Source organism: Berghia stephanieae, chromosome 12 (assembly GCF_034508935.2).
Source record: "Berghia stephanieae isolate SIO BIC M18660-M18661 chromosome 12, UCSD_Bste_1.3, whole genome shotgun sequence".
NCBI lineage: Eukaryota > Metazoa > Mollusca > Gastropoda > Nudibranchia > Aeolidiidae > Berghia > Berghia stephanieae.
In genome coordinates this window covers 30,072,987-30,096,278 of record NC_088371.1, presented here as the reverse complement: position 1 = coordinate 30,096,278, position 23,292 = coordinate 30,072,987, and the positions used below count along the sequence as shown (strand labels likewise).

The window sequence follows — 23,292 nt, the reverse complement described above, 5'->3', positions numbered from 1 at the left end:
CAAATGTCAAAATGGAGATCCTGACAACTAAACTCTGCCAATAAACAATTGAATATTTTTGAAATGGGAACGGCACCGTTTACAACAAACAAAAAGCTTAACTATTTGTCTGAAATCAGCATGACTTTGTAAAGTCGTTATTTATTTTATCAAAACTGACAGCAGCATTAATTTTGTATTATTAATTGTCAGTTATAACACTCTTGCAGCCAACGAGTCGTTTGTCGGATGGAGCAACATGCTATCGTCTCATTATGTATAGTGTGACATTTCCAAAGGGGAAAGCGTCGCAATTTAGAGGGACAACTTCGCCTTCCGAACTTGGTGATCTCAACCCCTCCCTTTAAAATAGCAGTGAATTATTAATGCAGTTTTGCTTCACAATGATTCCACAATTTGCTAATGAATTTGTTTGGATATTGCGGTGTGCGTAGTGGTTTTGGTGCTCTCAGTATATAAGAGGATACTACAAGGATGTTTTCTTTATTTGCATTGTCTGGACCTCTGAAACTACTTGGCATGAAATCAATTGGAAATGTGATTCTGTCTTAGATTGTTTTATTCCAATATCAACTATTTTTTGAAATTCTGAGACGACACTGGTAAGGAGATTCTTATCCTATAATGATTAAATTTAGTTTCAATTATGGTCGAATACCAAGGTTAAGAGGAAGTTGTGGGGGGGGGGGGGGGGGGGGGGGGGGGGGGGGCAGAGAAGGGGGTTCTGCTATAATGTTTTATTCTATTGTTGTTGTTGTTATTGTTGTTGTTGTTATTGTTGTCATTGCTATTATTGATGTTGGTGTCTTTGTTATTCACGCCACAGAAAACAGAGTGAATTATAGCTTCACGATCAACTTAAGTCACAACTAAATATTTCGTGATCAATTCCTCACCATGAAAATATGATGTAGTTGGAAAATGATTTAATTATATCTCTTTAAAATATAAGCTTGAGCTTTTATATAGCGCTATATCCACTTATTGTGCTAATAGCGCTTTACAAGGGGTCAATAACCAACAGCAACATTTGACATGTAGAACGAGACATGACGCCTGTTAAGCGATATTACACATTTTTCTCCGACAGAGACAACGCTGTTAACGGCCAAGTACTAATTTTACACCTGAGTACGGTGAAAGAAAGTGAGTAAAGAGCCTTTTCCAAGGACTCAACTATGCGCCGAGCAAGCGAAACTGACGATACAAGTTATTTTGCATTTTATTTTATTTGTTTTCCAAGTTAATGTGTGTATTGTTGTTCTGAGGGTTGGTACTTGAAATGTCCATTGTCTGTTTTGTTCCTATACGAAGCCTCTCCATTTTCACTCTTTCGTTAGTATGTTCACGATCACCTGATTCAGTCAGCCCCCACCGTTTCCTACTCATTCGTATTGTACTCTTCTAACTCACATTTTCTCTAGCAAGCTGAAGACCATGAAAATGCTTTCTTATTTGCTTTTATTTCCAATCGAACAAGACGTCAGAGTGAATTTTAGAAGTGATTGTGAGTTATTTGTATTTAACCCTCTCCTCACCAACTACAGGAAAATCGTCACATTCGTTACGATGCAACCAACAACTTTCTCATCTGCTCATTTTTGTCTCTCATAAACTTTGAAGAAAATTTGTTAATTATAGCCATAAAAACTTGACACTGTATTGTAGAGCTCATTTTTTTGAACAACATTCTGCATTGAACGTACTTGTTAATTTTCTGTTTGAGAAAGAATACTTTATTTTTTGTGTTGGGTGGATGTGAAGTTTTGGGGAAAATTCTGAAACTTGCCGGTAAAGAAAGGGTTAAAGCAATCACATTCATTGTCTTCAACAAAAAAACAAAAAAAAAAAACAAAAAAAAAAAAACAATCTTGTTAACATGTAATTGTGACTCGTTGACTCACTCTGGTATTATATCATGATGAACCAGAAACCGGTAATTGAGTCTAAATTGAAATTTCAAAAGCACGAAATTTGAAGACAATAAATATTAATCCTTCTTGCCAGAAAGCAACTCAACTGGGACGCCGGTCAGTTTTCGATTGAATTAGTTACATAACATAACCTTTCATATCATAATAAGGATTGCCTAGGTCAAATGCCTTGAAATAGTCTGTGAAAAAGAAAGAAAAAGAAATGTTCAGGTCAAACATTACTAGATCTGCTGTTATCACTATGTTCTTCATTAACATCATAAGCAATCCAAAAAAATCTATCAAAAACCTATTCATTAAATTCATATTTTAATTCATGTAGCTAGTTACATTTTTTAAATTATTCATATTTTCTGAGTTTTATATTATAGATTTTATACTGTTCCATGTATTTACTGTCATTACAATAAAAAAATCTCAAAAATTATTATATTGTTATATTTAAAAGAACATTTGTTATGAATATGTTTACGTCTATTCATATTTCATAATTAAAAAAAAAACAAATTTGGCCTGGACTAGCTGCTTTTAAACAATATTTTCTCGCCGCCTATAGTTTCAAACAGTCGTGTTTAATATGGTGCAAAAAAGTTTTATTAAAAGTAAAAACAATTAGAGATGTAAACTTTTAGCTTCATTACAGAAAGAATCTACGTTTTTTTTGTGTCAAGTAATAAACACAAATGACTATAACAGCTTCAAAACAGATCAAAATAAGAAACCCGGACTAAACATTTAAGTTGTCGATCTGTTTTGTTTTTTTGTAATATATTTTTTTTTATTGATTTGGTTTTTATTGCCGTTGGCTGAAGAAGGGCTTTGAGACCGAAACGTTCCGTGTTTGGTATTTTGTTTCTTTTTTAAAGCTATTATATTCATTTTTGTTTATTACCTTATCCAGTCCAGGCCTTCTAGCAGCGTTGTCTCACGTTTATTTGTTTCAATAAGACAATACCATTAAGCAAAGTTTCCTATTTTTATTCCACATTTTCATATTAAAGCATCAAAATCAATCGGAAAGAATGACGATGTGAAGTGATGGGTCACTTAAAACGTGGTCGGTAAATTTTAATTAATTGCAAATAATTTTAATACTTGTCAGATTGCTCCATTTTCCGCAGTTTAAAGTTGTATATGTTTTCACGTTGAGGTACATAATTCTCTCAAATTATAGTGAAAGTAACTGCTTCAAAGTTTCTGGTTGTGTTTATACAAATATTAATCTCGAATAATATAGAGGCAGGATTGTGTTGTCGGTTTAATACAATTATTTATATAAATAATAAATTTATATAAAGTCAGTTTGAAAGTTCGTTGAGTCAAACCGATATCATGAAATATGTACCGACGACACTAACACTCTCAAAAACAACCAATTTCGACACTGTAAAAAGTTGTCTGTTTGGCGTTTTGACGCAAATCGTCGCATTCGAAATAATGTATTCACTTAATTACTTTAAGGATTTCAGATCTACACTAAGTTTTCAACAGTTTTAATCTATTTATGACATCAAGTATTATTATTGCCCCTTTGATGTTTTCAATGTGATGGTTTCGGGTGGATAATACCCAGGTTTAACTTCTTTGGTAATAAATTAAAAAATAATAATAATAGTCTAAAAAATCGAAATTTAAAACAAGAAAATAGGAGTTGCATTGAAGGTAAAATTAGGTTTTAGAAAGACCGTATTAAATGTTATGAATAGTCAGGTGGCTCAGTAGCGCAATGGATAAGCTGTCAGACTCTAACCTTGAAAGTACTGGGTTCAATCCCATTGTGGACATTTTTTAAATGTTTACTTTATTGAGAAAGACATCATTTTCGTTGTTATAGTTACTGGACATATATTTAAAACCTTAAATTAATCTATTATTATTATTATTATTATTATTATTATTATTATTATTTATTATCATTATATTTTTTTAAAAACAACATCGGTACCAGTCAATGTGTTATCGACTTGCATTTTATGTAAACGCCGATTGTTATAATTTTATAATATTTTATCATTATCATCAGTGTATTAGTTTACCGCGTCTTTGTCATTTTATTAGGTGTTTTTTTTTCTTTTTTTTTTCTTCTTTTTTTCTTGGGGGGGGGGGGGGTTGTTTTTGTTGTTTTTCAAAAACTTCCTGTCCCATCATTGTTTATGTCTATTTACCTTATCTACGCCATTCACACTACACATCTCTTATTCGTTCTTAGTGTCTTATTCGTTGTGTTTTGCTGCTAAAGGGGAAATCAGAAACGTCCATAGTATGTCTTCGTCTATTACATTGAGGCTTACAGTTCAACACTTATCGTTATTTTTTCCTTCGAGCTTCAAGCAGCAACATTTTCATTAATCAACCAGCAGAGCCAACGGAGGTGCATAAAAATGGTGCGTTTTTGTACACCTCCAGTGGAGGTGCATATAAACGGTGCCAAACGCCATCAAACATGATCACCAGAGTACTGTACTGTAAGGTAAGTTCTCGATATCAGGATCGTCTTTCAACTCTGCTCACGTCTGCTACTTCAGGTTTATTTTCGCAGTTGATTTTCTTACCACAACCTGTTTTCACACACGGACAACTATATGTTGCTGTATCATGGTCAGAGGCTATAGCGGCTTACACTTCATGTTGGACCACACAGAAAAATCAACAGAGGATGTACCAAGATGCACAGACAACGTTGTTTACCAATCTGCCCTCATTAAATGAGGGTGGTTATAATATCGAATGAAAATAGTTCCTTCCCCGCGAAATTGCGGTATACTAGTATATATAAATTAAAGTAGTAGAAACATAAGTTATATGTACCATTTTATACGGTTGTGAAATGTGGACGCTTTACCAAAGAATGTACGAGGAGGTTAGAGGCATTTGAGATGTGGGTGTATAGAAGAATGTTGAGGCTATCATGGACAGATATTGGAATGAGGAAATGCTGGAGAAGGTGAGAAAAAGAAGAATAATGATCGATACCATCAGAAAGAGGCAGTTACGGGTAATGGGACATGTGAGGAGAAGAAGAGTTGGTAACATCTGGGATGATCGAAGGAAAGAGAGCTAGAGGAAGACAAAGAATGACTTTTTAAAATAACCTAAGAATGGCCAAATGTGATTTTATAAGCAACACAGATTTCATGCTCACCGCAGAGGATCGTGATTCGTGGATATAGCTGACCGACAACGTGCTCAAGAGCACAAGCCACGATGGATGATGATGATGATGATGATATATATATAAATGTGTGTGTGTGTGTGTGTGTGTGTGTGTGTGTGTGTAATTTCCGTTTAATGTCTCAAACATTTTTTCAGAATGTACATTACATGTTTAGAAATGAGCAGTTTTGATACAAAATGAACCCTTTTAAACTGTCTAAAACAGAAGTTTTAATTATTTTTTTCGATTTTATTTTCAGTTAAAACATTGAAAAGAAATACATGGTCTCGCATGATTTCATTAAAATGCTCTAATTCATCCTCTTTTCATTATCTAGTGCCAAGATCATCACAATTTAGACTGAATTCAAATTTAAGCGTTTGAACTCACCACGTCATGATAACAGATTTATGCAGATGGGGGTTCGAACCCGCGACCTTACTGGTACGACAACTGCGCCTGGCCGGGGAGAGCGTGACTCGACCGTATGAGCTATCCACCGCGAAAATTTTTATTCTCTATTGTCTTCTGGCACTTTCCTGCTCACTTCATTTCTTGTTGTTATCAACAAAGTGCCTGCTCCACTCACTTTTCTGAATTAAAATTTCACCACAATTCACAAGGGCGGGCTGATATCTAAGTACCGTTTTCAAAAAACTTTTTTTTTGTTTTCAACAGCACATGCAAACATAATACATGAAAAGAAGGCTTAGAGTCTCAGCTATGTATCGTGTCCTTTATTTACCACATACTTGCCATCATGAGCAGCACAGAGCTGCCAACACGAACTAGTTGGCACATGCCGTCAGCGAAGAATCCCGGTGATTTTGCACGGCACCATCGACGGATATCTGCCACTAGACGGTCTACCTCCAAATAACTATTGTAGCATTTCCTTCCAGATATTTGTTGAGCTGAGGGAACAAGAAATAGTCAGATGGGGCAAAATCCTGGTGCTAGAGGGGACTGTAGGGTTGGAAGTTTGAACCGAATTAATGCTTCTTGGATTTGACGACTGGTGTGTGGTCATCAGGGAAAGTAATTGAAATAGTTCATGAACTCAATCGCTACAAATGAGACATTGTGGGTCTAGCGGAGGTTAAGTGGACTGACCTCGGAGAGACCACAATAAGCGATGGACATACTCCGGTCATGAAACAATACACCAGCATGGAGTTGGATTACTTCTAAGGAAAGAAAATATTAACGCCATTATTGAATGCACTCTTGTATCAAGCCGCCTAATATCCATAAGAATTGCAGCCCAGCCAATTAATCTCACAATCATCTAGGCTTATGCACCAACTTCAGATTACAGTGGTGAAGATTTGGAAGAGTTTTATGAGAACCTCGAGTCAACAATCCCAAAGGTGCCAAAAAAGACATCCTTGTGGTAATGGGAGACTGGAATGCCAAGGTAGGGACGGATGCGTACCCAGACTGGGCGGGCACAGTTGGACGCTTTACATACGGAACAACAAATGATAGAGGAATAAGACTCTTAGAGTTTGCTCAAACATACAACTTAATGCTTACAAATACTCTACATCCTCACAAGCGATCAAGAACAACAACTTGGAACCCTCCCGACATCACAATCAAATTGACTGTATTTTAATCCCTCAACGGTTTAATTCTAGTATAAACAAAGCGCTGATATAGGCAGTGATCACGATATGGTGCTCTGCCCCCATGAATTGAAACTACGGACAAAACGACATGCCATGGTGGCACGCCAAAGATTTGATGTTGAGAAACTCAAGGACCCCACGATAGCAGAAAGTTCCATGCACAAATTGGAGGAAAGTTTGCGGCCCTCAACCTTATTGACAACGACATAGACACTATTACTAGTAGCATCGGTGATGTTTTGCGTACGACTGCAGAAGAGGTTTTGGGACAAAGAAGAAGAAAATTCAGTCAACGGGTGACAGATGATTTCTTGGATTTGTGCGACAAAAGGAGAGAACTGAAGAGAAACAAAAACCGTGATGAAAAATTCAAAATCAAGTATCACCAGGCAATTGCAGAAGTCAGGAGAAATATTATGCGCAAAGCAAAGGAAAGCTGGGTAATGGGACAGTGCAGAGACATTGATCATAGGATGCAGCATGGGAATGTAAAGAAAGTCTATAATGAAAATGCTTACTAAAACAAGTATACCAAAAGCTAATGTTATTGAAGAGAGTAAAGGTGCTCTACTTACCGAGAAATAGGATATCACGAACAGAGACCGAATACCTACTGCAAAGGTCTGTATAACATCGATTTGAGCCCAGACCCATCAGTCTTGACAAAGAACAGAAAAACACAAAACCCAGACACACCAAGAATAATGAAACATGAGATGGAGGCAGCAATCTAGGGTTTAAGCTCCAACAAAACCCTGGAATAGATATCACTCCAGCAGAACTTTTTAAAAAATGGTGGAGAGAGGTGTCACGATATGGTGTACTCGTTCTTTTGAAATCCCAACTTCATCAGCGATATCTTTTTTTTATCCTTTTAATTCGCCCTAATCATACCATCAACTGCTTCTTGATTACTTGCATATCGGATGCAGAAAGTGGCCTACCTGATCGCTTGCGATTAAACACTTGAGTTTCTCTTGGGACAGCTCCTTTGAAAATTCGAACCGACTTTCGAACTGCGCCATCAATAATAGACATATCACCATAAACGGCATTCATTCTTTGATGGATGTTTTTGCTGTGCAGCATCCTTCCGCTGTAAGAAATTCAATAACAGAGCCCTGTTTAACGAGAAATTTATTATGTGTCGCCATTTTCTTGACCGCGTTGTCTTAGTAAGGTTGTGACGTCACTCACTTATGAGCACAAATGATATAACGTGGATCAGTTCTTGCACATAAGTGTAGAAGTATGGTTTGAGAATGCGTTTGTCATGATGGTACCTGAATTATGTTCTGATTTATGGGCAAACGGTACTTATATTATATCAGCCTGTCCTCGTATTTAAAGGCAAAACCATAATGTTCCATTTTAGACAGCGACGATATAAATGAGTAAAGAACAGTAAAAACAAATTGCTTTGGATAACAGAGTTGAAATTTGTGGAAGCAGTTCACAGATTGATACATTCTTGTAATTGGAATTTCTAATATTCACAATGTTTGCGTTCCCATGTTCCCATAGGCCAAAAATATCATGGAATTTAAGCCATATTAACCAACAGTTTTTTGTTTTTTACTTTCATTTGTTTACTTATTTATTTATCAAGATAAAATGTTGTAAAAGTTATTTATATGGTGAATTTGTTCTCTTGATCCATGCGTTGGTTTTATGTCCACACATAGGGTGTCATAAAATGGGTATGTATAGTTCAATGCGTAAACCACATTAGGTGACTGACCAAATGCAAAGGTACTATGTCGGGACGAACCTGTTGTTTCAAAGTTCATTTTTATCTTAACTCATACAATTTGAGTCATAACACACGTCTTTTTGACGATGGTGAGATTTGCATGTTACTTTCTAAAATCTTAATTTGCATAAACTCTGATAGTTTTGTCTTTAACTTTGTTGTTCTTTCCTTTCATTCATTTCGACATGTTACCAGATTGAGGCAGTAAGTCAATAACTTAGTAAATTAGTTGATATAATGCCTCTCCATGGCTTAATTTATTCCAGGAAACCAGGATAACTGGGAACAATTTTTAACAATATATTTTTGAAAATCAAACAAGAAGCTAATTATAGATGTTTGGGCAAGGGGAGAAATATAATTCCATGCCTTTATAGCAAAACGTTAATTTTGGCAATCCGTTATTAGCTGCTATCACCAATTTTAATGGTGTTCAAAGATTTCCCACACTAGGATTACTTTGAACTGCTGAAATTTAATGAGCTGAAATGATTTTGACACGACAAAACAAATCAAAATTTATTGTTAGAAATAATGACAAACATCACAAACTAGTATTATTCAGTCTTGTAATGATAATAATAATAATAATAATAATAATAATAATAATAATAATAATAATAATAATAATAATAATAATAATAATAATAACGAATAATAATAATAATAATACATGACATTTATAACGCGCATTTTCATCACTGGGTGATGCTCAATGCGCGAAACAATAATACAGTGACATTATTATACAAATGAAACATTATACAAACTACATCAACATAATATTATCATTATACAACAATGTAATAACTAAACATAAAGTCATTAATACAAGATATGTTATAATACATCCACATGCTATGTCAAATACGGAAATAATATAAAATAATGATATAATAACATAAACTAAATTAACATTCATATTGGGGTCAAATTACAAAGATGCATTAATCAAGATGTGTTTTAACAAAGAGATGGTGTTTTAACTTTGATTTAAATATTGATAAGGACTGCGCTTCTCTTATTCTTTTAGGAAGAGAGTTCCAGATGGAAGGTCCGACGTGACTGAACGATCTGCCGCCGTAAAATTTATATTTATATTTATTTGTAACAATTAATTTTGTAGAATCTAGTGCAGAACGTAGACTCCTCGTTGGCTTATAAGTTTCTAAAAATTCAGTAATATACAATGGTGCTTGATCATTAAGGCACTTATAGGACAATACTGCTAGTTTGAATTCGATTCTCACATTAACTGGTAACCAATGCAGCTCATACAAAAGTGGCAACGAGTAGGATGTTATCTTCTTTCTTAAAATCAATTTAGCAGCCGCATTCTGGATACTTTGAAGGCGTGATATTTTATCGTTGCTTACATTCGAGATTAACGAATTACAGTAATCTATTTTAGATAGTATGAAAGATGTTATTAGTTTGCATGTTACTTCTCTTGTTAGGAAAGGTCTAACTGAAGCAATTCTTTTTAAGCCTATTGTCAAACTTCTACATAGAGAATCAAACTGTGCCTGCATAGTCATATGTTGATCTAGCATTACCCCGAGGTTTTTCACACACGTTGAGAGGTTAATTGTGCACCCATTTATATTTAGAGTAAACTTCAGAAAATCATCTTTCAAAACACTTTTTCTACCACACACCATCACCTCTGTCTTTTCATTATTCAGCTTTAACTTGTTAATTTCCATCCAGCATTTAACATCTCTAATACAGTCTTCAACACGGGTAATTAATGATGGGATATTACTAGGGATATCGCTTACATAGATCTGAGTGTCATCAGCATAGAAATGATACATTAATTTATTTTTAACAAAAATATCCGAAAGAGGTTGAGTATAAAGAGTAAAAATAACAGGACCAAGGACAGACCCCTGCGGAACGCCGTAATTTAGAGGAAATGTTTCTGATACTGCGCCATCGATCAGAACCGACTGAGATCTTGATGTTAGGTATGATTTAAACCAACTAAGCGCAGTGTCTCTAATTCCAAAAGTAATTTCTAATCGTTTAATAAGTATCTCGTGATCAATGGTGTCAAATGCAGCCGAAAGGTCCAACATAGTCAATAAACAGACATGATTTTTGTCAATACTATTAAGAATATCAGTGCATACTTTTAAAAGGGCAGTTTCAGTGCTATGATGTGATTTATAGGCAGATTGGAAAATTTCACTTAAATTATTTAGATGGATATGATACAAAAGTCTTTTTAATACAATGCGTTCAAGCACTTTGGATAGATATGGAAGGTTGGAGACAGGTCTGTAATTTTTCAGTTCGTTTACATTTAGATCGGACTTCTTTAATAGTGGTTTAACAATGGCACGTTTAAACGAGTCGGGGACACTACCTGAGACAAACGAATTATTTATAAGTTCAGTTATTGTTGGTAACAGTTCTTCAATACAAGTCTTAAGAATACTAGTTGGGATGGGGTCTAATAAGTCACAATATTTTGATGGGCTATCTAAAATGGCTGACTTCACTTCATCTTCAGTGGCTGGATCGAAAACATGTAGTGGCGTTCCATGGAATGGTCCAAAGCTCGGTGACGATGATGATGATGTATTGTCTAAGTTTTCCCTAATGGATTTTATCTTGTCGTGGAAATAGTTGGCAAAATTTTGAGCTAGTTCGGTGTTATTTCTAGACGATGGAAGGGGTGTGGATTTCTTACTGCCAAGAAGGTCGTTTGCGGTGGAAAACAGTTCTTTGCAAGATGTAATGCTTTGAAATTTTTCGTTGTAGTGGGCCTTTTTTGCGCATGTGATGGCGTTATAAAGAGCCGACTTAGCTGCTTTGTAGATATCTTTAAATACCGTTAGGCCACTCTTTCGCCATTTCCTTTCAGCCTGTCTCTTTTTTCTCTTTAATTCCTTTATCTCGGAATTGAACCATCGCGAGTGTGGTCGATTCGATACGACCCGACATTGTGGCGGTGCCTCACGGTCAATAATAGATCGCAATAATTTGTTGTAGTCGTTTATATTTTTAACCTCATTTATGACGTCACGAATGCTATCTTGTAAACCACTGATATCAATTTGTCTATAATTCCTTGTTGTTATGTTTCGTTTCGGGAGATCAACTTTCTTTAATGCGATATCCACAAATAAAACTTTGTGATCGGATATCGCTAGGTCAACAACTTCGGTCTTTCTTATTCTATTACTTGACGCAGGGGAGATGACCCAATCAATGATGTTGCCGGCCTGGTGTGTTGTCTCGGTGATGTGCTGGTGTAAATCGTTGTCGTGTAGGATTTTCTTGATTTTGGTGACTGTCGGAGAAGTGGAATTAAAATGTATGTTGAAATCTCCAATAAAAATATATGGTGAACTTTTAAGGTTGAAGTCTAAGATATCATTTTGAAATTCCGCTACAAACTTAGTATTGGATGTATTCGGCGGTCGATAGATAGTAATGATGGAGAAAGTGGCAGAGTCGGATTGGAAGGAAAGGCATGCAGATTCGTAGTTTTCTCTTGTAAGAGGAGTGAAAGTGGTGTTGGTGATAGCAAGACTATAAATAAAGGCAATACCACCCCTTTTCTCCCAGGTCGTGGTAGCGATTTCCAGGTATGCGTATTGGGACAGGCGGTGGTAATGTAGTGGTCATCCTGTTTATCCTGAAGCCAGGTTTCCGTAATGCACAATATATCAATATGACGATCTATAATTAGGTCATGGATCTCGTGACATTTGTTTTTAATGGATCTTGCGTTTATGTGGACGAGACAGAGGGGTGGCCTGTTGTTGATGATGGTTAAAAGATTGCGCGGTCTTTTTGACGCTTTTTTAAATTTCGCTGTATGTCTACGTGCGTTTGAGTAAACAGGAATGTTATAAGACGGGCTGAGTTCTTTTTTAGTGATTTCGGTTAGTGGTGGTGATGGTGATGATGATAATGGTAGCGACATAGGTGAGGGAATAGTGGTAAGAGGGCGGCTTGTTGTTGAGTTGGTCCTGTTGGTACTGTTGGCGGTGATGGTGTGGATGGTAGTGGTGGTGGTGGTGTGTGTGTCGATACATGGTGTGGATAGCGTTGGTGATGGTAGTGACGACGGGAGTGGTTGACTTGGTGAATGGGATTTCTTCTTCTTCTTACCTCCCTGGTTCCCCTCTTGTATTTCTTCACAAAATTATCACAAGCACATTTTGGGTTTCTTATACCTAGCTTTGAAATGTGTGTGATTAGTGCATTAGAAATAATGGTCTTATGGTGCGATATTGTATCAATGCACAGTAACTGAGCTTTGGTGTATTTTATAAAACAGTTTGTATTCATAGGGTGTTGGAGAAATAGCGATCCGTGTAGCGGATGTGGTTTTTCCTTGCACTCAATATAGCGCTCTCCTCGTCTAAACAGACACTTAACCCTTCACATTGACAAATAGACATTAATAATGCAACAAACAAATTATTAATTACATTTGGAATTGTGGGTTTTTAGTTGTGTTTTAAATGTTTGAATGGACGAGGATGACCTAAGTAATACTGGTAGGAAATTCCAAAATTGTGGAGACAGAAATTGAGATGATTGAGTGCCAATCTCTGAAAGGAAGTATCTTTGATTTTATTAATTTGAGTGTGTATTTGTAACTCCCTTTTAATCTCCAAAATAAATGTTAGCAACTTCAAGTTGTCTAAACCAACGCTTCTAGACTCTACCGTCCAATGGTAAAACCTAGTAACTCATCAAAAGCTACTTATGAGATAATTAACAAAACTCAAATAACTATCAGTATTAGCATGCTTTATTTAACATATATAATATATTCACATCAAACAAACAATATAGCTATGGGCCATATAATGTAACTGTTTAAAATGAAAAAATCTAATTATTTACAAAGAAGTTAGGAGTTACTAGATTCTACCTCATGACATGCAGGGGAAAAACCTAGTAACTCTAACATGTAGCAAGTTGCGGGGTCCCATTCTACAACGCTGAAGCGGTAAAACATAGTATCTCAATCTTTTGCTTGCTCTCTTTCTCCCTTTATCCTCTCTCTCTCTCTCTCTCTCTCTCTCTCTCTCTCTCTCTCTCTAGTATGTAAATTTTAAAAGATGATTTTAGGAGTGGGATAGAGCAAAAAGGAAGATCATATACTCGCCATTGAAATAAGTTTTTATTCGTTTCGGGTGAAATCAGTAACTTTGTAATCGACCGTAATGTCAGTCCAAAATTTCAAACCTCTTCTTATTGTTGTAGCCTTCAGCAGAGTCAAAATATCTTCTTTTCTGTGAGAGACAATCCCGATGCTTTATTTACTTTCCTTGATCACCAGTGAGGAAATCTTGCTCCTGACTGTTTCTGAGATTAAGCCGTTCATTGACCCATGCACCTGTTATTGTACAAAAAGACATAAAACCCACAATAGACTTTAATGGATAAATATAACCTCATTTCAAAAATTAAGAGTGTGTTCAAAACCACATTTTGCCTAACGCATTATAAACTACAGGGTCATTCCGATTTATCACTAAGTCACTTAGTAAGACTAAAGACGACTTAGATTAGGACCCGCTTTTCAACAAGAAGAACTACTAAGGAACCTAAATCTTTAAGACAATCACACGTTTTGGCAGTATGGGTTGGAATAATATTAAAATAACAAATATAAAAACTTTTAAAAACAAAAGAGAAACATAGTTATAGTGTTAGATATTAATCAAGAGTATATGAAAAGTTGAAAATATCTTGTTTACTCACTTGATGTGTATTTTTCTTGAGGAAGGAGCCGTCGTACCGGTTGAAGTTTTGTATACTTTTTACTTCATGTTTCCTGCCGCTGTTTGGTGGATTTGATGCATGTTTCAAAACTGGCATTTGTTTTCTTTTGATTTTGTTTCGATAGAGAAAGGTCGACAAGCCTCTTTCCCTGGACGCCGCCATTTTGTCACTTAGATCACGTGATCAATTCCGCCAATGATTCTCTTGTAAATTTAACTTGCTAGGTTTTACCTTGGTTTAACCGTTGTCCGTTCTCACCTAACTACACACTAAACAACTGTGATCGGAGTTAGATGACAGAGGTAAAACCTAGTAAATGGAAAGTAAAATGGTAAAACCTAGTAAGTTTCTTAGATACTAGGTTTTACCTTGGTTTTAAAGGGAAATTGATCGAGTTACTAGGTAATGCCGTAAAATATTTCTGAATCTACTGGGACTTTACCAATAAGCTTTAGTATGGAGGTCACTAAAGTTCCCCATATTACATTTCTGAGTCAAACTCATTTTTTCCAAAATTCAGAGTTACTAAGTTTTACCTAGTCAGATTTTTTATTAATGGCGCGATTTTCTCTGGTTTTTCTCAGCTCTCCCTCTTTCAAAAGTTGTAAAAATTTGTGTCAACCTTTGAATCAATTTGTCTTAACTGAATATAGATTTTGGATCGTGTTGATGCCATATCAAAAAAGTTTTCTTCTTTAAGACCTATAAAAACTACTTTAAAACCGCTGTCATAAAATTCGAGATTGTACACTGTAAAAAATGTAAACAAGTTACGCACCACAAAGTATGAGATGAATTCATTGTTTTTTCCAAAATTCTCGTGCTGAGACATAGTTCCGGCAAGGGATTATGAGTTCACGTCATTCTTGTTTCAGACTAAAAACAATTCTCTTTAATACGATTCAAGAGTCTGATGTCACGCCGCCTGGCAACGGCGGCCATCTTGGTTCTAAACAAAGAAAATCATTACTTTTTATTTTTCATGCTGGCTAGAACTTTTCATATGTATTATGATCAGAATGTGTAAAAGTCAAAACATGATCAAATGTATGTGTTTTTTCCCCTCTGGATACCCTTTATACTCGCCGGAGAAATATTTCATACGGGCGTCCGCCATTGTTCCGATGGTTTAGAGCCATTGTTACTAAGTTACTATGCGTCATTAGGAAGGAAGTGACGTTACGACTGTTGAAGAGTATTGCTATGAACTTACAATTTATGTAGTTTGCCTTAAATTTGGAATTTATGATTTATTGCTTATTATTCTACATCCTGTGGCAATTGCCGATATGAAATCTTTAGTTTTAAATCATTTGAAATACTGATTATAATATACTCAAAATTGTCATATTAGCAATGAATGCTGTTTATATAACTTTGAAAAATTGTATCCATGCACGGACGTTTCACAGAACATTCAAAGGCTTTTAAAACATATACGCTTTTAAACTATACGATACGATACGACACTCTTGTAAAGCTGCGAAAAGAAATCTTCTTGTATCTATCGATAAGCCATTAAAGAGGACGGACAGCTATGGAATTGGAATTTCATAATGAACCCCGAGAAGATGATTATCGAAATGTGACGGAAAGATCACCAGTGTTGAACGACGTGATAGGAAAAGGATCCAAGACAACTTTGATATGGATATCATTCAAACATGTTTGGAACTGGGTGAACGTAAACATACATCCGACAAAGGAATGGACGTCTGATAATTCGGGTAGAAAAAGACTCACGAGTTCTTGCACGTGGTGAAGATACTGGGTGTTTAGAAGAATCCCATACGATTTTTTTTCTTTTCTGCATCATCTGGAAGGTAGAGACTATAATTCTGGGGTCAATGCAGAGGTGTTTGAAGACTGACTAAAGAACCATTTGCTGCCTTTCCTCGAAGCACTCAGCCGTATTGCATTGGACCACACTACAATTCGGTGGCCCATGATCACCTCAATGCTCATCCTTCGGCAACTATAAAAACTGATATGATTTCATGGCTCCAATCAGACGGCTCTACATATTCTGACTATTTATTAAAAGCCCAACTATACTCCTAGTGAAAAGTAAAAAACAGAAACAGTTTTCAAAGCAGACTGTCTAATCAATGATTTTTGACACGAGGTTGCGCGACTTCCCCCATATCACTGTGAGCGCAATCCAATCGAGCTCATTTGGACCCAAGTAGAGAGAAATATGAGAGGTGGAACACCAAATTTACTCTCACTGACGAGGCAATAAATGATATAACAAGGAAGACTGGAAAAAGGCATGCTTCAACCTTCGCAAACTGGAGGAAAATTACATTTCATTGGATAGAGTGATGCCACGAATTCTTTCCATAGTCGTTTCATTTCTCCTTTTCCTCATCCTTGTCAATAGAATGTGATTATTGTTGTGTCCAGTATGTCTTTTTTGTTGGTGGTGGTGTTGTTGTAGTTGTTGTTATTGCTGAACACATGTACATATTTGTGGAAACAATGTATCATAACTTGATGAATTTCTTCTTTTGACCAGTTTACATTAAATTTATGTAATTCTCTTTGGCAAAAACACAAGCTATTTCTATAAATTTTGCAATCAAAATAATGTTGAAAGTGCGTAATGTTCACTTTCATTTGTATTCATCAGTAATGTGTATTGATAGTTATAATATGTAGATGTCTGATAATAAAGGATTGCCATTCGGTCCTTCATTATCAGGTACTGAATTCCTTTAAAATGGATAAGCGGAAAAGTCATAATTTTGATACTGTAAATCATCTATAAGTTACGATCCTTACCATTTATCGATTTTGATATAGCTGTTATAAGCGAAATCCTTTCCTATTGTTTTACAATTAATGAAAAAATATTTTTTGATAACGACAAATTGAAAGAGGTTCATATGAACTTCATATAAACTTTTCCAGCGGTGCATTGAGTGATAGCTGAGAAAAGGAAGAAAAACACGCGCTATTTATTAAATATCTTGACCCATTAATTCATGTCATTGACAATGACAAAATCTTGTACTTCACAACTAACAATTATATAATGGCAAATCGCAGTATTGAAGTGGATTGGTCAAAATGTTTCATTTGTCAAGAAATAGAAAATGCAAAATTAGAATGCCCAGCCCTGTCAAAGCGGAAAGACTGTGGACAAGGGTACCTGACTTTTGAGAGTGTTGACAAAGAGACTAGGGTAGCGTTCTACCACCTAGGGTGTTAAGACATTTAACGGATTGGCAAATGATAGTAACAAGCTAGATTTGTTGGTTGTATACCGCTCTGAGGATACAGTGGATGTCCTGAAGTAAAATGATGCCAAATGGAACAAATCATGTCACTCTCGTATGGCCACAAAATCAGAAGGCTCGCTGTAAAAAATGAGAAATTACAAGAAAACTTATCCCAAATTATCCCGATCTAGAAAATCTCACATATTCCCACTGTCCACGGAGGCAGAGTATGCCTCAGTTGACGTTATTACAATAAATATGACAAATTGTGTGTTTAGCAACTATAAGATTGAAGCTTCACTCCATTCGATAATGACAAAAGAGATGAACGAAAATATCCACATAGCTGCAGACATTATAGACGATATCAACATTCTCTCAATATTACAAAAACAAAGTGGTCAATCTACAGACATCAATGCTAGTTTCGGTTTTGTTGAAATTGTTTCAAGTGTAGAACAGAGCAAAGGAAGAGTTCATAAATTGTCAGAATTAATCAAGATATATAGCAGAGAATGCTGTGAAACAGGTTGCACACAGTTGTAGGTTCATCCAACCAGGTTCATAGAGAGATTCCAGCAGGTATTACCTGCTCGACACTATACCTTAGGAAATGAAACAATTCAATAAGACAACATTTGAATTGCTTGAACAGGCTCACGTGGGAAAAGCTGACAACGAGTTATTGACTTTATCCCGCGCGAACAAAACATTTCAAAGTTAAACTAGAAAAACCTGTTCCTCAATCAATACCCTGTCTACTAAAGATGATTTTAGTTGGATCCTCATCGTCTAAAAATGTTAATATACCTCACCAAGAAAGTCTAAAAAGAGATGAACCATCTTCAGCTCCCAAACGAATAATGCCAGCAAAAGAGTCTATCGCTGTTTTTTGGTGTGCATCTTGAACAATGAGACACGATCAAAAGAGCAGCATACCAAGCAGGCCACATCTGGGCTTCTTCTCTAAGTATCGATGCCTCAACGCCTTCTCCATTTGAATGGGGATGGAAAACTACAGAAAATGGACTGAAACCATTTTGGAGGAACAATCCTGCGGCAACGAAAACGTACCAAAAATTAATCAAGTGCCGCTGCAAGAAAGGGTGTCAAACAGGAAGATGCAAGTGCTAAAGTACAAATCTGCCGTGTCATCATCATCATCATCATCATCATCATCATCATCATCATCATCATCATCATCATCATCATCATCATCATCATCATCATCATCATCCTCAACATCATCATCATCATCATCAACATCATCAGTATCATCATCATCACTACCACAACCACCAAGACTTCATCATCATCATCATCATCATCATCATCATCATCATCATCATCATCAGCAGCAGCAGCAGCAGCAACAGCAGCAGTAGCAGCAGCAGCATCAACACCATCATCACTAGTACTTTATCGAGAATCACCTCATCATCATCATCATCATCATCATCATCATCATCACCATTATCACCATCACCACCATTACCATCATCTTCACCGCCATCATGATGACGACCAACACATCATGCAACATCACAAATAACACTAACGCCAGCAACCCTTCCCCCCACCTCCCCCCCCCCCCGTCTCAAGTCATCAAAATAATGCTCTACTACCGGCCCATACGGTTCCTATATCGCATAAAGTCGTATTTCTAACAATGATTATTATTTAATCCAAAATTCTCAACCGCTTACACGGGCTAAAAATGATATATTTTAAGGGGTCGATAATTGTCAACAAATATTTCATGGATTACGGCTATCTGTTTTAATATTGCTCATGTAGGCGGAAATGCATATTCCTATTTTACACTGGTAGAGGAATTTCTCAATGTGGTTCTATATTAATATCGATTAATAGTGGTCTCAAGTTACTTTGTGCCAAATTTGGTGCTTTCATTACTAATGCACAATTTTACCCTAATTCCCCTAGCTATTTCGCAAGATTAAGGATAAACGCCGGCTCCTTGAATCCGAAAGCTTTGAAAGTCAACTACTAGATTACAGATATATTGCAGAACTGTACTTAAGTCAACAAATTGCTTTGACAGCCGCCCCCCCCCCCCCACTCCCCACCCCACCCCCACACTCTTACCCACCGCCTTTGGAAATACAAATCCTTTCTTTATTCGTGCCATCCAAAAACAGTTAAATCTTTCGAAACAATAACGTATTGTCGTCTGGAATGGCTCTAATTGCCTGTGTGTGTTGTGCGAACACTTATCACTGTCATTTCTCTACAAAGTTTCGTTCATCAATTGTCTGCTCCTCCATTTTACGATGTCGCCATTTCCTTCGAGAATACTTATTACTGTTTACGCAGTCTTTTTTGTGTGATGTATAGCTACCCTAAACAAAGTAAAACAGAAAAAAATTGCGAAAAAAAGTATTTCTACTCGAATCCTAAGAAGGGTTTATTCTGTCGTTCTCCGAAAACACATGTTTTCTCCATTTTGGCCTGAAATCTTTTGCTTCTAACATCGGTTGATTACAAAGACCAAGTAAATAAATATACTCGTGGCAAAAACTTGGTCTGTCGTCTTATTTCGTGATTTTTTTTCATATTATGTTGTCGATGGCTGGATAAGGATCTTGTATCGATTGAAAAAAACCCCCAAAATTTGGCGTCATTCCTGTGTCTCCTTTGATGAAACACCAACATAATGTAGATACGATTCTTTCATTTCTTTATATTTATGAAACGACGTTATTTTTATCGTGCGCATAACACGACGAGCTCATAAATGGTAATGTTATGTATGATTATCCTCATTATGGTCATAATCATTTTATAACGTTCCCATAAATATGGCAGTTGGTGTGTATTCTAACCACAGCTTACAAGAGATTACAGGAAATTACAACATTTATTTATGTCACTGTATTACAACAAACTTGTTGATAACTGTAATTATCCCTTTGTATTATGTCGGGAATTTACATTCCAATCATTTAACTAGTTGTTTGTTGAGTAACATATGAAGGGATTAGACAGTTCCTTCTTCTAAAGCCTTGGGTGGTTATAAAACATAGATAGCTTTGAGAAAATGAAAAGGTAGTTAATGATCATATAGATTAATGGTTTTCTTTGTATTTGTTGAGTAATCTGCTTTTCGATAGATATTGCCTCAGCTGCCAATAGAGTCCTGGGTGATTAATATGAAACGCTTGGCAAATAAGAAAAAACATCAAACAAGATCAACAATTTATTCCATCACGCTTAGTAAAAAAAAAATTTAAAAAAACAAGGAAAACGTGGAACCTCCTCCAAATTTCATAATATCTAAGAATTTATGTAAAAGTTTTGAAGCGCCTACGAGTTTTGTGTTACACAAAGCAGATGATCAATTGGTGTATTTTATTAAGTTTTATGTTTCATGAGTTATATACGAGTATGAGTGCAGCTATATGGCTTGTGGTATGACACTCGCTTTCGGGTCAGAAGGTACTGGGTTCGACCCTCGCTCGGAGCATAGTTGAGTCCTTTGAAAAGGCTCTTTGCCACCGTACTCGCGTGTAAAATGAGTAGACGTCAGTAAACAGCGTTGTCTCTGTCGGATGTGTTGCGAATATTTTGCTATTAAGCTCAAATGCTGGGCAACTTACTTCGCGGAGTTTGTGTGTGTTGAATCCGTGACCGCAAGAAGTCGGGGAGAGAAGGCTCTAGTTAGACTACGGTTTGAAGCGACTTTTTAGGGAGTCGTGGATAGCTCATACCGTAGACTCAGGATCTCCCCGGTAGAGTTGTCGCACCAGTAAGGTCTGGGATTCGGGCCCCCATCGCCTCCGCGAAGCTTTTTCTTCTCTGTTGTCTTCTGGCATTTTCCTACTCACTTCATTTCTTGTTATTATTAAAAAAATGTAAGTAATATCGTCATTTCTCGTTCTAAATGTTACATGTTGCTGTTGGTCAGGGACCCTTTGTAAAGCGCTTTAAAAAGTTTTAAATCGTGTTTTAATGCGAACTGTAACAAGCATCAATACACGGTTATAATATAACGGATGAATTATTATTTTAAAAATTGTAATAATATACACAAAATTTTTATCCGGTTTTCCCCTTTTCACACATTTTAAAAGCTAGAGATTGTATTTGAAAATTGAAGACATACGTTTACGAATAGATGCTCTTACCATTATTGATATCTTTAAATGCTGGTATAAACGTTCCCCGTTTTGATGAGGATGTACTTCATTCTTCATAGTATCCCATGTATTCTTGATTGGATCAGTGTCAGGACCGACTGATAAAATTACCCTTGCAACAAAATGATTGTTCTCTTAAAAGCCCTTCGTAATTAGTGCCCTGTAAGATGGTGCAATGCATAAAAACAATCGTGATATCATTGTTTCTGGAAAAAAAAGGAACAACGTGTTTCTGAAGCATACGTCTATACTAACACAACTGTCAGATGACTGACTACCAGGCCATTTGGTCTCACACATGTCTGTTTGTCTCCCATGATCAGCTCCAAACTACCACAGAAACACATCCCACGTTTCTGATCTGAATAATATTTTCTTGCTGAAAACGGTCACACTTTTTTCCTGTACTTCTAGATTTATTTGTAAATAATTGTTTTTTTATGACATACCAATCCTGCGTGAATATTCTGCAACATACAGTCCAGCCTGAAGATATCTATTCAAAGGGTACGATCCTCAACAGTTTTATTTTGTTTTGTTTTTGTTAGTGATGGTATAGCTACAGTTTTTTTTAAAAAGAATGATATTGTAGATATTTTCTTTAGTAAATCAGGTGACTTGACTTGACTTAGATGCCTTTCGCGTCTCGACCGAAAGATCGGGTCGCCTTGGCTGTTTCCAGTATTTCCTGTGTGAGATGTCTCCAATATTGCCGGTCCTCTGCTAGGGTTCTCAGATTTTCAAGGTCCCCTGCCGTTATGAGACTAATGCTTTGTCCAAGTGTTGTGAGGTTTTTGTTTAGGATCACAGGGAGTGTTGTGATCGGTCTTCCTCTGAAAAGGTTCCCGTGTTTTTGGAAGTATCCTGACATGGCTTGGTTAGCTGGTATGTTTTTGTCCCTGCGTAGTATGTGACCGAAAAGTTGCCATCGTTGTTGTAAAATGTCAAGGGAGATAGGTCTTTCTTTTGTGATCTTATAGAGTGATTCATTTGAGATCTTTTTTGGGTATTTGATGTCCAGTACCCTTCTTAGCTGTGTGCGATGGAAGGCATCCAGATGTTCTTCGGATTTTGTCAAGGCCCAAGTGCCGCAGTTATACAGAAGTACCGGTTTTACAAGAGCACGGTACAGTTTCAGTTTGGTTTTTCTCTTTATTTTGTCACCTCTAATCCATACATTGGTGAGTTTACTGAGTGCGGCGTTTGATAGCTGTTTTCTTCTTTGTACATCCTCGGTGTCTCCAATTAGTGAGCCGACTTTCTTTGTTCGTTTCCATTCCTCTTTATTCCTCGATATTGTTGTAAATTCGGTTTTATTGGCATTGACTTGGAGGTTATATTTCATGAGGGTAGTTTGTATGATGTCTATATTTGCTGGTGTTGATCCAATAAAATCGACATCATCTGCATAGGCGATTTCTATAGGGATTGCATTCTCAATATGAGTCGTTGGTTTTGGAATGACTTTTCGAACTTCTTTCAGAGCGTGTTCTAAGTATATTGTGAACAGAATCGGGCTCAGACTATCTCCTTGGGGGGTTCCGATGTTACTTTCGAACTGCGTCTGTTTTGTGGCCCCGTATATCCTTCGTTGTATCTTTGTGTTGCTGAGGAGAAATCGGATTATTCGGAGCTCGTCTTCGTCTACTATGTCTGTTAGTATCTCCAAAAGTTTTCCTCTG

The 23,292-nt window shown here is 36.4% G+C and overlaps 1 long non-coding RNA gene across 1 annotated transcript in view; it reads left to right on the top strand.

Annotated features, from left to right (window-relative positions):
* Nucleotides 1–402: 402 nt before the first annotated feature.
* Nucleotides 403–23,292, top strand: part of LOC144958128 (uncharacterized) — a 42,968-nt gene continuing 20,078 nt past the window's right edge. The window contains exon 1 of the long non-coding RNA XR_013642349.1: nucleotides 403–602. This is a non-coding gene — a long non-coding RNA (uncharacterized LOC144958128). The remainder of the gene's footprint in view (nucleotides 603–23,292) is intronic.